Raw genomic sequence first — 15,995 nt, 5'->3', positions numbered from 1 at the left:
TCTAGGATTCTAAAATCAATGCCTTTCCTGTAATCTATTATTCAAAAGGATGACAGTACTACCAAAATACAGCCAATGAAGGGCCTTAGGAAGACTGAGCCAAGGTTGGATTGTAGTATTTGGTTAGGCTAATCATGATGGCCATGTTGACCACCACCACCGAGAGTCCTGGAAGTAACAGGGATGAGATGAAAGAGCTAAGAATAGTAGAACTTGAAACAACAGAGTTAGCCATGGGTGTTAGTGCAAAACCGCTTGGCTTTTTTTTGGCTTTGGGTGCGGCTATTCATGCAGGCCATATAGAGCTGCCACCATTCGGTGTCGTATCAGCTATTAAACTAATAAGAACAGTACTACCAAAATACAGCCAATGAAGGGCCTTAGGAAGACTGAGCCAAGGTTGGATTGTAGTATTTGGTTAGGCTAATCATGATGGCCATGTAGACCACCACCACCGAGAGTCCTGGAAGTAACAGGGATGAGATGAAAGATCTAAGAATAGTAGAACTTGAAACAACAGAGTTAGCCATGGGTGTTAGTGCAAAACCGCTTGGCTTTTTTTTGGCTTTGGGTGCGGCTATTCATGCAGGCCATATAGAGCTGCCACCATTCGGTGTCGTATCAGCTATTAAACTAATAAGAACAGTACTACCAAAATACAGCCAATGAAGGGCCTTAGGAAGACTGAGCCAAGGTTGGATTGTAGTATTTGGTTAGGCTAATCATGATGGCCATGTAGACCACCACCGAGAGTCCTGGAAGTAACAGGGATGAGATGAAAGAGCTAAGAATAGTAGAACTTGAAACAACAGAGTTAGCCATGGGTGTTAGTGCAAAACCGCTTGGCTTTTTTTTGGCTTTGGGTGCGGCTATTCATGCAGGCCATATAGAGCTGACAACATTTGGTGTTGTATCAGCTATTAAACTAATAAGAACAGTACTACCAAAATACAGCCAATGAAGGGCCTTAGGAAGACTGAGCCAAGGTTGGATTGTAGTATTTGGTTAGGCTAATCATGATGGCCATGTAGACCACCACCACAGAGAGTCCTGGAAGTAACAGGGATGATGAGATGAAAGTGCTAAGAATAGTACTACTTGAAACAACAGAGTTAGCCATGGGTGTTAATCCAAGACCGCTTGGATTTATTTTTGTATTGGGTGCGGCTAATCATGCAGGCCATATAGAGCTGCCACCATTCGGTGTTGTATCAGCAATAAAAATAATAAGAACTGTACTATCAAAATACAGACAATGAAGGGCCTATGAAGACTGAGAAAAGGTTGGATTGTAGTATTTTGTTCGGCTAATCATGATGGCCATGTAGACCGCCAGTAACAGGGATGAAAGTGCTAACAATAGTACTAATTGAAACAACCGAGTTAGCCATGGGTGTTAGTCTAAGACCACTCAGCTTTTTTTTGGGTTTGGGTGCAGCTAATCATGAAGGCCAGATAGACCTGCCACCATTTGGTGTTGTAACAGGTATGAAAATGCAAAGAACAGTACTACTTAACACAACCTACTTACCATGGGTCCCAGAGCATATGTTTGGTTGTTATATTTTGTAAGGGTAATCATGCAGGCCATATAGACCTCCACCCATAGGGTGAGTATGAGTAACAGCTATTAAAATGTGAAGGACATTACTAATTAACACAACATAGTTACCATGGGTCGCAGACCAAGAGCAGATGTCTTATTATTATATTTTGTATGGGTAATCATCCAAGCCGTATAGACCTCACCAAATAGGGGGAGTTACAGAGATTAAAGTGCTAAGAATGGTAGTACTTAAAACACAACCTCGTTAAAATAGGTAGCAGACCACATGTCTTATTATTATAATTTTTCAGGGTAATCTGGCAGGTCATATAGAACTCCCCCGATAGGGGGGGGGGAACAGGGATTAAAGTGCTAAGAAAAGTACTAATTAACACAAGCTAGTTGGGTCCAAGAACGCATGTTTGATTATTAGAATTTATTAGGGTAATTATATATCTAACAAATCTATCTATTTCTCTTCTATCGATTCTATCTAACTATCAATCTATGTATATCTATCTATCCTATCTATCACTATCAATCTATCTTCTGTCCGGGATGTTTTGAGACAGCCACTTTGGGAATGTTAGTTGATTTAGACCCATTATGGCTTAAAAGCAGACTCTGCATCAACTATGTAATTTTCCATGGGAGTTTTGCCAGGGATCCCCCTCCAGCATGCAACAGTCCAGGTGTTAGTACCCTTGAAACAACTTTTCCATCACTATTGTGGCCAGAAAGAGTCCTTGTAGGTTTTAAAGTTCGCCTGCCTATTGAATTCAATGGCGGTTCGCGCGGTTCGCGCGTTCGCGAACAATACCGGAAGTTCAAGTCCGCCGTTCGCGAACCGAAAATTTTAGGTTCGCGACATCACTATTTAAACCTACTATTACAAATTACTGTTACAAAAAATAACAACTAAGTTACAAAAAATAAAAAACACTAAGTTACAAAAAATAAATAACACTAAATTACACAAAATAAAAAATACATTTTGGCTGATTGTAATAGCCAATAGAATGCGGGCTCAATTCTATTGGCTGATTGGATCAGCCAATAGGATGAAAGCTCAATCCTATTGGCTGATTGCAACAGCCAATATTATTTTTCCCCATTTAATTCCTATTGGCTGATAGAATTCTATCAGCCAATCGGAATATAAGGGACGCCATCTTGGATGACGTAATTTAAAGGAAACTTCATTCTTCAAGAGACGTTGGAAGAAGAGGATGCTCCGCGCTGGCTGTCTTGAAGATGGAGCCGCTCTGCGCCGGATGGATGAAGATAGAAGATGCCGTCTGGATGAAGACTTCGGCCCGCTTGGATGAAGACTTCTGCCGGCTTTGCTGAGGACTTCTGCCACTTGGATGAGAAGATGAGATACATTTTGGCCACTTTCTTTGTATGGAAATTAATATCCTGCAGTTTTCTTGATTTTAGATGAAAATCTCACCAAAACAGAAGGTTGTTTTAAAGGGACAGTCTACTCCAGAATTTGTATTATTTAAAAAGATAGATATTCTCTTTTTTTACCAATTCCCCAGTTTTGCATAACCAACACATTTATATAATATACTTTTTATCTCTGGGAGTATCTTGTATCTAAGCCTCTGCAGACTGCCCCCTTATTTCAGACTGCCACTCAGTGCAGACTCCTAGATAACTCCACAGGAGTGAAAACAGTTATCAATATGGCACATACGAACTAGTGCTGTCTAGCTGTGAAAAACTGTCAAAATGCAATGAAATAAGAGGCGGTCTTCAAGGGAATATGGGTTAGCATATGAGCTTACCTAGGTTTAGCTTTGAAAAAAGAGTACAAAGAGAACAAAGCAAAATGTAATAATAAAAGTAAATTGTAAAGTTGTTTAAAATCGCATGCCCTATCAGAATCATAAAAGTTTAATTTTGACAAGAATGTCCCTATAATGAATTTAAAAAAATTAAAAATAAAATACTTTTAACATATTAAGAGTTTAAAAAACTTAATGTATCAAACATGCCCAGTATACACATGATACCCATACACAAACAGCATTCATATTGTTTATTACTGATCATCATTCAATTGCATAGAGTTCATTTACCTCTTTAACCCATTTGTTGTATCAGTGACCATTATCGGCATTTCCGAGTGCCGTTGTGGCAAAATGGAGATTATGATCTTGTGCTTGTTAACAAGCTTAGCTGTGTTTAACTCTAAAAGATTTTGATCCCTTTGTTAGTGAAAAAATAATGTCTGTTCCCTTTTTTTCAACATCAGGAATTTTTTTTTTAGAATTATTGGAATCAACCCCATAGTTGCAAGTATTGTTGCTATATAGGGCTCAAACACATGCATGCATGGAAAAAGTAAAATTTCAACAAATGATATCAGAAGAAATGTCAAAACTGGTTTGCACTTTTTATCTGAATCAGGAATCTTTAAAAGGACACTGAACACTAAAAATGTTTCATGCATCTCCTTCTAATCATGGGTACCGCCATTATGGAAACTAGGTTACACTGCAGGTATCTAAAAGAGAGTTGCTGCTAGGGATTGGCGAATGTGCTAAAAGTGTAATTCGTTTGGTAGAACGAATAGTCCTGTGGACATTCGTTTTGGACAATTGAATGTTGATAAGAATTGTCCCTCTCAAACAAATTTGGTATTCGAATGTTACTTTTATTTTCAAATGTTCATTATGAAATCGAATATCGACATTCGAAATTGAAAACATTTGATTTAACAAATACTATTCAGAAGTTCAATAGTTCATGTGTTAGGTAATTTAGTAAATTGATACATACATATACAAATAGAACAATTTGAATGTTTCTTTTTCAAATATTGCATAATTCAAATATTACATTTAAAGAGAACATTAGAAATACTATAACAAATATATAGATTCAAATTTTCGAATTCGAATATTGCATAATTTGAATCAAATTATTAAAAAAATTTGAATAGAATATTACATTTAAAGAAAGCATTAGAAATACTATTACATAAAACGAATGTTAGAATGTTGTGTAAACATTTGAAATTTGAAACGAATGAATGTGTTAAAATTATTTTCAAATTTCGAATGTTGCAAAACATTTCCCTATCCCTAGTTGCTGCACATGTGCTTATAAATTATATTTAGTGAATTATTTAGCCAAATGTTTGATTATCTTAGTGTCTTTAGCTTTGGTGTAAGTGGGCATATCCCCCAGTGAAAAATCCTCATTAAAAGCTGGAAGAAAAGTTAATTTCTAAAATTATTTTCTCATTATAAAGCATATGCAATTTAGGTGCATCAAAGGAACAACAAAGTGCAAAAATAAAATGATCTAATGTGCATTTTATTATTGCGTTATTGCAATGTTCCGTAATAGCAATAAACTACTGGGACCTAGCTGCACACATCTGCTGAGCCAATGACAGGCATACATGAGTAGTTCCCAGTAGTGCCCTGATTATCCTGAGCTTTTCTAGGTATTCTTTGCACAAAGGATACCAAGAGAACAAATTAAATTTGATCATAGAGGTAAACTGAAATGTATCTTAAAAATGCATGTTCTACCTAAACCATGAAAGTTTAATTTTGTCTGTCATGTCCCAAAACAAGAAGAAAAGCAGTCAAAAAGTTAAATGTTATGATTTCCAACATCAAATTCAATGGAATAAGGGCCATTGTTTGAATTAAAGGGACAGTCTACTCCAAAATTTTGATTGTTTAAAAAGATAAAGTATCCCCTTATTACCTATTCCCCAGTTTTGCAAACCAACCATGATTATATTAATATATTAATTACCTCTGTGATTACCTTGCAGACTGACCCCTTATTTCAGTCCTTTTGACAGACTTGCATTTTAGCCAATCAGTGCCCTCTCATAAGACTAGTCGCTAGCGACACCCTTGCAGCATTTTCCGATTGGTTGTGCTTCCTGTTCCTCATGGATACACGGACCAATCAGATAATGCAAAAATTGCCGAGGGCAGATACGCTCCAGAGCACTCTGCTCTAATCAGAGTCGTGGGCAGCGCAACCACCTCTGGGAAACTAACCATGGGCCCCATCCCCCCACAATGTGCTTTTACCCGCATTCTGTCGGAAAACCTGCAAAAGCACAGTAGTGGGGGATGGGACCCATGGTTAGGTTCCCAGAGGCGGTTGCAGCGTCCGAGGCTCTTATTAGAACAGAGCGCTCTGTGAGGGACAGGAAGCATAATCAATCAGATAATGTTGCAAGAGTGTCCCAATGCCTTGTCTCATAAGTAACCCCACGGTAGTGAGCACAATGTTATGTATATGGCACACATGTACTAGTGCTCTATAGCTGTGAAAAACTGTCCAATGCACTGAGATAAGAAACAGTCTTCAAGTGCTTAGAATTTAGCATATAAACCTACCTTGGTTTAGCTTTTAACTAAGAATAACAAGAAAACAAAGCAAATTTGATGATATAAGTTAATTGGAAAATTGTTTAAAATTGTATGCCCTATCTGAAAAATGCAAGTATAATTTTGACTACATTGTTACTTTAACATGGTTTTTTTTTTTTGGAAATTCCTGTTGCAAACAACTTTTTTTTTTTTTTTTTTTTAATAATGCATTCCAGAAATCTTCTCACATATACCATTGCTTTTACTGTATTTTTGTTTTAATTGTTTCTAAAAATAGTTCAGACACTGTCAAAATAGCTCCCACAAAAATAAAAATCTTGCTTCATGTTCACCATAGGTCAATGACATAAATCTCCTTTCTTCAAACAAAAACCAAGTTTGCTTACTGTGTGTATCTTTAGAAAGGAAATACCTGAAAATGTTTATATTGCAATTCCCGGCTCATGAAATCTGTATGCTTGCTTGTTTGTGGTGTATAAATTCCTAAGAACATTTTGTTTTTTTCTAAAGCCAAGGAATTCTTAATAAAGGATTTAACAAATTCCCTTCTTCTTTACCACCAAACCCACCAAAAAAATAAAATCTGTAACCATTTATAACAATTAATTATTCACATATGTGAAATATTTGTCCGATATTGTTTTCTTGTTAATGGTCACTGAAATTTCTATTTAAATATGTTGCAAATTACTTGTGAAAAATATATAAAATTTACCTTAATTTTAAGCTTGACTGAGTTCACTTCCCTAAATACAGAAAGGCCAAACAGAAACATCTTACTTAGGGCTAGATCACAAGTGGAGCGCTAATTTATGTGCATCTGTAAAGGGGCAAATTCTCCCTTTATGAGCGCACAGTAAATAAACAGCCGTTACAAGTGACTGGTTAATGCTCCCGCAAGCTTGCAGTTTCGCTTTGAGCTTAGTGCAATTACCCGATGTCACACCTCTTGTAAATGAAAAAATGTGCCTCAATTGCCCCCCAAATAAAGAGGACAGTTCTTTAATCTAAAATAAAAAGATGCTCACCTTTATTAATTTTTGATAAAAACTGCACAAAGCAGTTATAAGGGGTTAATGTAAGGGGATATGGGGTGTTTGGAAAATAGCACTGAAAGTTCTTTTACATTGAGGTGAATGGGGACTGTATTTTCACTATAAATATATATGTTCATACTTATATACATATATATGTATGCGTTAAAGGGACATTGTACACTAGATTTTTCTTTGCATTAATGTTTTGTAGATGATCCATTTATATAGCCCATCTGGTAGTGTTTTTATACAAATGTATAGCTTTGCTTATTTTTTAAGAACATTGTGCTGATTTTCAGACTCCTAACCAAGCCCCACAGTGCCAGATGTATACACACGTTTACAGACTCCTGCAGGCTCGAGTTTATGTTATCTGTCTTTTCATATGCAGGGAAGGGGGGTGGGGAGTGTCTGCTCGTTTTGTTTGCCCAGCCCCTTTCAGTGGGTGTCCCAGACTACCTCATCAACAATGCTAAACCGGGAGCTTCTAATTAAGTTTTTAAAAGTTTTATACTGGATTTTTAGATCAGTATCTGTGCATATTCTTCTTTATAGTAGTGTCTATTACATGCAGTTAAATGAGAATTGGTGTATACTGTCCCTTTAATGAGTGTATATAAACATATAAACACATAAATATATATGTATATATTCATATACATATAGATTTTTATTTTGCTGCCCAACACTGTGTGAATTGCCCCCTGCACTGCCCTAGGTGCTTTGCTGTGTCTGACGACATGAGAACGAGGCTCCCATTGGAGTTTATGGAAGCACGCTCTCGTGAGTGCAAGGAGTGACTTGACCCCTTGACTCCCCACTTCTGTTCCATATTTGTAAAGGATTTAAGCGTAGGAGGCCTTTTATATTAAGCTTAAACTCAAATATTTTTTAAAAAAAAAAAATGACATTTCAGTATTTATGTGGAGTTTTAACTAGACAGCTTGCTAAAGTACTGGAATGTCCGGTTGAATACAACCCTAGTAAGGGGCCATAGTGACATAAACCAGATAAATTGGTGGGGGACAATACTAGTAACAGTAAAAGTGTACCTGCTGCTCTCAGAGTTGCAAAAGAATAAAGTTCTCTATATTCATGTGCCATACCATTTGTAAAGCATGTTTAGACATGTTTATGTATGTATCTCTATGTTAAAGTCCTTAGGGACACTATAGTCAAAATTAAACTTTCATGATTCAGATAGGGCATGCACTTTTAAGCAGCTTTCCTATTTATTTTTATCATCAAATTTGCTTTACTCTCTTGGTATTGTTTGTGGAAAGCTAAACCTAGTTAGGGTCATATGCTAATTTCTACGCCATTGAACTGCCTCATCTCATTTTGACAGTTTTTCACAGTTAGATACTGTTAGTTCATGTGTGTCATATAGATAACGTTAACTTTAACAGTCTTCATATATTTGAGCCCTTATAACTTTTTTATGCAATTTTTGAAAAATTATTTTTTTAGACAGGGTTATCCCGTCATGCGTTAAATTGTTTACTTTCAACTCGTAACAGCACGATACTTCCTATGCAAAGAGCTGCGATAAATCCCTATTTGCTTGTGCGCAACTGTTAGTGCACCACTTGTAATCTAGGCCAAAATATATTTTAATTAAGGTATGTACATTGTTTTTTTTAGACATAATGCTATTGCAGACTCCAGTATAGTGTAAACATAACTTTTAAATGCACTGTTAAATCCCAAAAAAATTATGTGACTGGTTTTATTGAGATATTTGCTTTTTTTCTCGGTGGTCTGGAACCGAACCCGCAATTTCTCCAAGGTATGCCTGTATATTTCCTGCTCCTCCCTCTCATTATGAGTTCTGCCATTTTGGAACCTAGTTTACAGGTATCCGAAGGAGAGTTGTGCCCACGCGCAAACACTTCAGCACAAGAATGCAGTAAAAAACGATGGGATAGCCATAATTACATAGTTAGAAAATGTATTTAGTGCTTAGTGTCCCTTTCATTATATGAGTGGTTTTAAATCAATAATATTTACATGTTTTGATTAGGGGTTACGCAGGAAAAACATTATACCACTAAGGGTAATTGCAACTGAAGAGGTTGAGAAATACTGTTCCAAGAGAAACAAACCCCTGCTGCTGAATTGCACAAAATGTAATATATCTGCTTACTATGTTTCATAAAGGTTAGTGCAGTATTTTTGTAGGCTAATAATTTCCATTTCACTTTAAAGTAACCCCTTTGCCACCATGAATTTCATAGAAAAACTTGGCTAAAGTAAAGGATAATATTTAGCATTGTTGCTATCACTCGGTTTACACAAAAATAGAACCTTTATTTATTTTTTTCACCTATGAAAATTATATATTTTTCGTGGGGCATAAATAGAACTTTCAGTGGAAGTTTAGTGGCATTCTCTAATTCAGCTTAGACCAATCGTATATTTTTTTCATTGTTTTTTTTTATTATTTTAAGGTCTTGATCTGCAGCTAAATCTAAAATGATGCAGTGGCTAAACTTTCATTTAGTAATGCAGAACTGACTAAATTAATAAAACTGGTCCCCAAAACAATAAATATGTTTAACCTCTTCGAGACAGGGCAAGTGTTGAAGATTGGAATAAAGTTCCAACGTATAAATTTAATGGAAAAATTAAATCACGCACTTGTCGATGTGATCAATGCTGGGATCAGATAATGGGGGACTGACTATGATCCTAGGCTTGCCCCCAGTCAGATTTTCCATTGCCTAAACGAGGAGGGAGCAGGATGCAAAAAAATATAGCACTTTCCATGCTGTCCTTAAAGGCACATGATACTCGTATGCTAAATCACTTGAAACTAATGCAGTATAACTGTAAAAAGCTGACAGGAAAATATAACCTTAGCATCTCTATGTAAAAAAGGAAGATATTTTACCTCAGAACTTCCTCAGCTCAGCAGAGTAAGTTCTGTGTAAAAAGTTATACTCAGTTGCTGCCCAGCTGCAGGTAAAAAAAAAAAATGAAGAAATGAACAGCAGCCAATCAGCATCAACTGTGCTGAGGTCATGAACTCTTTTACTGTGATCTCATGAGATTTGACTTAACTCTCATGAGATTTCATAGTAAACTTCTTTAAACTGAATAGGGAAATAAGATAAGAGTTCACAAGGTTCAATCCCTTAGCTGTCCTGGGACAGACACACTGATTTGCTGCTTAGAAGTCCTTTACAATGGGATGTGGCTACTGAGGAACTTTTGAGGTAAAATATCTTTTTTTTTTTTTTACATAGAGATGTTCAGGTGATATTTTCTAGTCAGCTTTTTACAGCTATGCTGCATCACTTTCAAGTGTTTCAACATTTGGGTATCATGTCCCTTTAAGGCATTTAAAGGGATACTAAACCCAATTATTTTTATTTTATGATTCAGATAGAGAATGTAATTTTAAGCTTTCTAATTTACACCTATTATCAATTTTTCTACGTTCTCTTGCTATCTTTATTTGAAAAAACAGAAATGTAAGGTTAGGAGCCAGCCCATTTTTGGTTAAGCACCTGGGTAGCGTTTGCTGATTGGTAGCTACATTTAGCCACCAATCAGCAAGTGCTACCCAGATGCTGAACCAAAAATGGGCCAGCTCTTAAGCTTATTCTCCTGCTTTTTTAAATAAAGATAGTAAGAGAACGAAAAATGTGTATAATAGGAGTAAATTAGAAAGTTGCTTAAAAAAGCATGCTCTATCTAAATCATGAAATAAAAAAATTGGGATTAGTATCCCTTTAAGCCCAATGCTTTTAAGACGACATGGAACATCCTAATGGCATCTAGGAACTAAGCTAGGCTCATTTTGGCATATGTAATGCCACCACTTGACAACAAATTTAGTATTAAATTTTATTAAAAATTAGTTTACTGTTTCACATACTTTGGGTTTCAAGCTAAACTTATTTATACACAACTACTGCAGTCATAAGACAAAGGGTTGTAAAAGTTTCTCTAGGAACTCCTTTGCTTAGAAATGGCAGTGAATGAGTTAATCTATTAGATGCTAAGGGTAAAATATATTGTATTGCAGTGATTACCCTCCCATCTGACACCTACCACCTCCCTTATCCCTGCTAAAGAGCTCTCTTCCCTTCCCCCCAAACTGGTCACCATCATCTTCCACCATCTTAAGTACTGGCAGCAATTCTTCCAGTATGCAGTTAGGGTTTGTTTTTTAATTATTTATTTATTTTCTGTAGTATAGGAATCCCCCCTCACTCTCCCGCCTCACTGATCTCTTAGAAATAGCTCACCTCCCTCCCCTCACCACTGTACCTCCATATTTTTTACTGGCAATCTGTCAGTGTGTGCAGTCTTGGGATGGTTATTTTTATTACTCTGTAGTGTAGTGATCCCTCTTAACCTCCCCATTCAAGCAATCTCATTGTAGGGCACCCCTGCCCCTCTAATCCCCCCTTTCTGTAGTATAGGCACCACCCCTCCCTCTCCCCTTCCAAAAATAAAATATTTCTCTAATGTAGTGAACCCTTACAGCACCACTGCACCTGAAATTTCTGGCTTCATAAAGTAAGGGAGCACAATCAGTACTCCCTTTCTAAATGAAGGTAGTTGCCTTCTGACCCCAGCTGCCACCAGCATGCACCAAAGTGTGGGATGTAGGTATTACGTCAACACATTAAGGGCTAGATTATGAGTGGAGTGCATTGGGTTGAAAATAAAAAGTTTGTGAGCGAGCATAACCCCAACATGATCAAAACAATATAGCTACTGCGTTAACTTTTTCTCCCATAGACTTAAATGGAGCATGAAAACTGCAAAAAAAACCCCCAAAAAACCTATTACCCATATTTGCACGCTAACCCACCATGAAATATTAATAGTTTTTATTCCAATGTTCTTCACATAGAAGAATATGTTCTATTTATTATTAAATAAATATTTATATATATATATATATATGTATTCCTATAGATACATAGGTATGGATATGTATTTTACATGAACAGTATCAGATATCTATATATAAATATATAGTGAAATATATATAATTAAAAGTACATTGTTTTCTACATGAAGAGCATTGGACTGTAAAGTATGTGTTTTCAGCATCGTGTTCGCAATTTCGATTTTAACGCGGTCGGGTTAGAGCACATGAAAACTGGTTCTTAAGGTCGGTTATTGAAATATTACAAATAAAATATTACAAAAAAATTTAAAATATTAAACAGGTATAGGTATATTCATACATATATATATATATATATATATATATATATATATATATATATATTTACAATTAAAAGTACATTATCTTGTAAGTGAAGAATATTAGAATTTAAATATGTACCATACACATACAGTAAAACACAAAAATACATGAATGCATTTGTACACACACACACACACACACACATATATATATATATATATATTTCTTTATACCACACACTATAGGACTGTTGGTGGTCAAAGAACAGTACATGAACTATAAGGGTCTACCTGTAAAATTCCTACTTACATTGATTTTTGTTTAAACCAAAATTATTTTTGATTTAAAGACAATTTTAACTGCAGCTGGCACGGCGATGGGTTGAACATGGCCCCATCATATGCAGACATTTTCATGTCTGGCTTCGAAAATACATTTGTATGGATTAGGGAGGTGGCATCTATAGTCTTCTATAGAAGATATGTAGACGACATCTTCCTGATCTGGAGAGGTGGTCTTGACACGTTGCAAAAAATGGTTTGGTAACCTTAACAGCACAGACACCATAGTGCTCTTCAAAATGAGTTCTGATGCTGAGAACATCAATTTTCCTGATTTGAAAATATTCAAAGACAATCGGAGCATAGGCACTACACTTTACAATAAACCCTTAGATCACAACTCTATCCTGAGAGCAGATAGCTGCCAGCCACCTACACTACTCAAAGAGATAGTAAAGTCACAAATGATCAGAACCATTCGCAATAACACACAACATGACGTAGGGATTTCCTAGTTGGGGTAGATCAAGAACAAAATACTTTTACACTAAGTGGTGTGTATCTATGTTGCTATGGCAACATCACAGAGTTGGTTCATCTTAACAAAACATTTAGATCCATAGGTCACAGATATTTACTATACACTGTTTTTTTATGCATGATTGTATTACACACATGATGAGAAGTGATCAAATGAGCACGATCACAAATAGAAGCTGCACATAAGTGTTTGTTGATATGTTGCCATGGTAACTCACATAGCAACATATTAGCCTGTATGATCAATTATGTTGATATGCCTTTGCAGGTTCACTTTGTCCGATTAGCAACAACCTTGGTTGATATAACAATAAGATTGTAAATTCTGATTATTGTTTGCTCTTCTAAATATTGTATTATACACTTTTTTACTCACACAGCGAAACTGGAAGTGACGTCATCATAACTTCCAGTTTGCCGATATCGTGGAACACTCTGTTGCAGGCTCTGCAGGGCACAAATTTTGAGAAGAGGGGTATGCGATTGTTTCACACATGTTTCACTATATATTGTGGTATTTCACACTGTGTGTTTATACTGATCTGATGAAAGGGACATTTGGTCCCTAAAACGTCATTGAATAAAAGTTGACATTGTTTGTCCAAAACTCCTGAGAGTGCATCCTTTTTTTTCATTGGACTATATACAGTATATATATATATATATATATATATATATATATATATATGCACACAGTATACACAGTATTTGTATATTTTCTATGTTAAAGTCCTTTGCAGGCCTTTTTTTTTCCTTACACCTGAGACCTTGAGGTAGATTTAGTAAATATCGGGAAGACATAAAGGTGGCGGGTGAGTAAAGGAGCAGCTTCTTAACTTAAGTTTCAGGCGGACCTGAAACTTCGGGGGTAGATTGCAGCATCTGCTGCTTAATAAATCTAACCCCTCATCTCTTAGAACTTTTATAAATTTTTTATGCAATTTTTTAAAAATATTTTTTATCAGACAGTGTTATTATGAGTGTACTTTTAAATGTATTTTTTTATGTTTTTTGGGCAACTTTGTTGTCTTGCGTAACAGTTAACCAGAAATCAGAAGTTGTGCTAACCCAATGCGTGTTAAATTTGTTTATGCTCAAGCGAATGTGTTTACTTTTAACTCATAATACACACGTTTTTTTCGACGCATGCAAAGAGGTGCGGAATGCCTCCTATCACTCTTGCGCAAGTACTTGAAACTTTAAACAGCATGGCAAACTTAAACTAAAGATGCACACTACTGTGAGCTATTAGGCAATAAATAGATTGAAACATCCCTTATATAAAATATATGGAAATGTATCAAGTGTAAACCTAGACATAAATGTAATATACTGTCCACAGAATTGACTGTATTTACCTGATAGCTACTATGTCGTCAGAGATTTTATGTTAAAGGGACATCATATACTTTGAGATGGCACTATAAAATAATAAATTTTATATATATATAAACAAAACTGCAATATACTTCCATTTTTTATTTTGTCCCATTTTCTTGTAATTCTATTCTGAAATTGTGAGCTTTTCAGTTCCTGTTAGAAATGAAAGTGCCGAACACAGCCATTGGCTACACACTTAGTGACCTTATTATAACTGTCCCTAATTGGCCACAGCAAAGAATGTAACCTAAGTTACAACATGACAGCTCCCACTGTTTTATTGACACTAAAAATTTACACTTATTTTGTCAATATTTAAACATCTAATGAAACTTTAAAAAATACATCTACATGCTATTCTCAGACTACTCTTTAAGATTAATTGTCCATCCTGTATTGAAGATAAAATGAAAACGGATACGGTGGATGATGAGGGGTCTAATACCAACCTGAAAAAGATGGGGATTTAAGTTTTGGGTTTCTGTTCAGACACTTTAAAATGGGGGAAATCGTCATTGGTGAGATAATAATTAAGCAATAATTAACACAAGGGAAATGGAATATTCATAGTAAAGTAAATATTCAATTATGAAACCAAAGCAAATTAGTGAAACTTTTTATATATAAAATTCTTTTACATCAGGGGTGGGCAGACTTTTATAAGGTAAGGGCTACCTCAAATTTTATTCAAAGTGACGTGGTCACCTAACTAAAAAAAAAAAACACCATGATTCATCCTCATTGGTCAGCTCATATGTAATTCATTTTGCGATCCATTCACCGCACTTGTAGCAGCCTTCAGTCCCTCCCTTTCCTTTCATGCCTCCCTTTACTCCACATTACATCAATACTCAGTTTATACTTATCTATGAATTACAGATGTCTTAGTAAAAGATAGACATGAGCAGGTACACACATTTTGGGCTAACCCTGTCAGTCTTACCAGCAAAGAAAAAGCTAAACCGGGAGTGTGTGGTCTGACAGTGCTGTATAGCAGACGGACATAAGCAGATCCAACTTTACATAGGATCTGTTTATGTCCGTCTGCTATACAGCACTATCAGATTCAAGCACTGTCAGACCACATACTCATCAGAAAGAATTCAAAGTCAGTGTCCACACCCATTCCTGCCGCAAACCCTTTGCCTCCCACAGCTCGGTTTTCCAAGGCCCAAGGGGTTACTAAGATAGTTCATGTTAGTTTGATCCCTATGACTGGACGTTTCCTACCTTCTGCAAAACTTCTAATCGCCGACTCCAGGCTCCGGGGTGATTGTGCCCTCCAGCATCCTGCAATACCCTCCTTACTCTTCAAACATATTAGCTTATTTACTGGCCGTAGAGCTCCCCTGGCCTCGAGCAGGTAGTCAATTAGCGTGTAGCAGTGGAAAAATCTATCAGTCTGAGTCAAGCCAATAATGCAAGGGGGGTCAGCTCTCAGCCAATCAGAAACTTCTTGTCTCTAGCGAAGATGGTTGTGTAGTAGAAGTTTGGTGCTGAGGATCACGTGAGCTATTGAAGCTCATATGTAAGTTATATATATGTAATGCTACACCCCTGAGGCACGATATGAGTCCTGCATGCTGATAGGCCACATGTTTAGCAGTCTGCATAAGTAAGAGATAGATTTCTCACACATCTATGATGGCAAAGACTTTCTCT

General features: G+C 36.2%; 1 protein-coding gene across 1 annotated transcript in view; it reads right to left on the bottom strand.

Moving 5' to 3' along the window:
- Positions 1-15,995, bottom strand: part of PDGFD (platelet derived growth factor D) — a 584,798-nt gene that overhangs the window by 432,413 nt on the left and 136,390 nt on the right. The window lies entirely within an intron of this gene.

Source organism: Bombina bombina, chromosome 3 (genome assembly GCF_027579735.1).
Source record: "Bombina bombina isolate aBomBom1 chromosome 3, aBomBom1.pri, whole genome shotgun sequence".
In the NCBI taxonomy this organism is placed as follows: Eukaryota; Metazoa; Chordata; class Amphibia; order Anura; family Bombinatoridae; genus Bombina; species Bombina bombina.
Note: the sequence above shows the minus strand (reverse complement) of the source record. Positions and strands in the feature narration are given on the sequence as shown.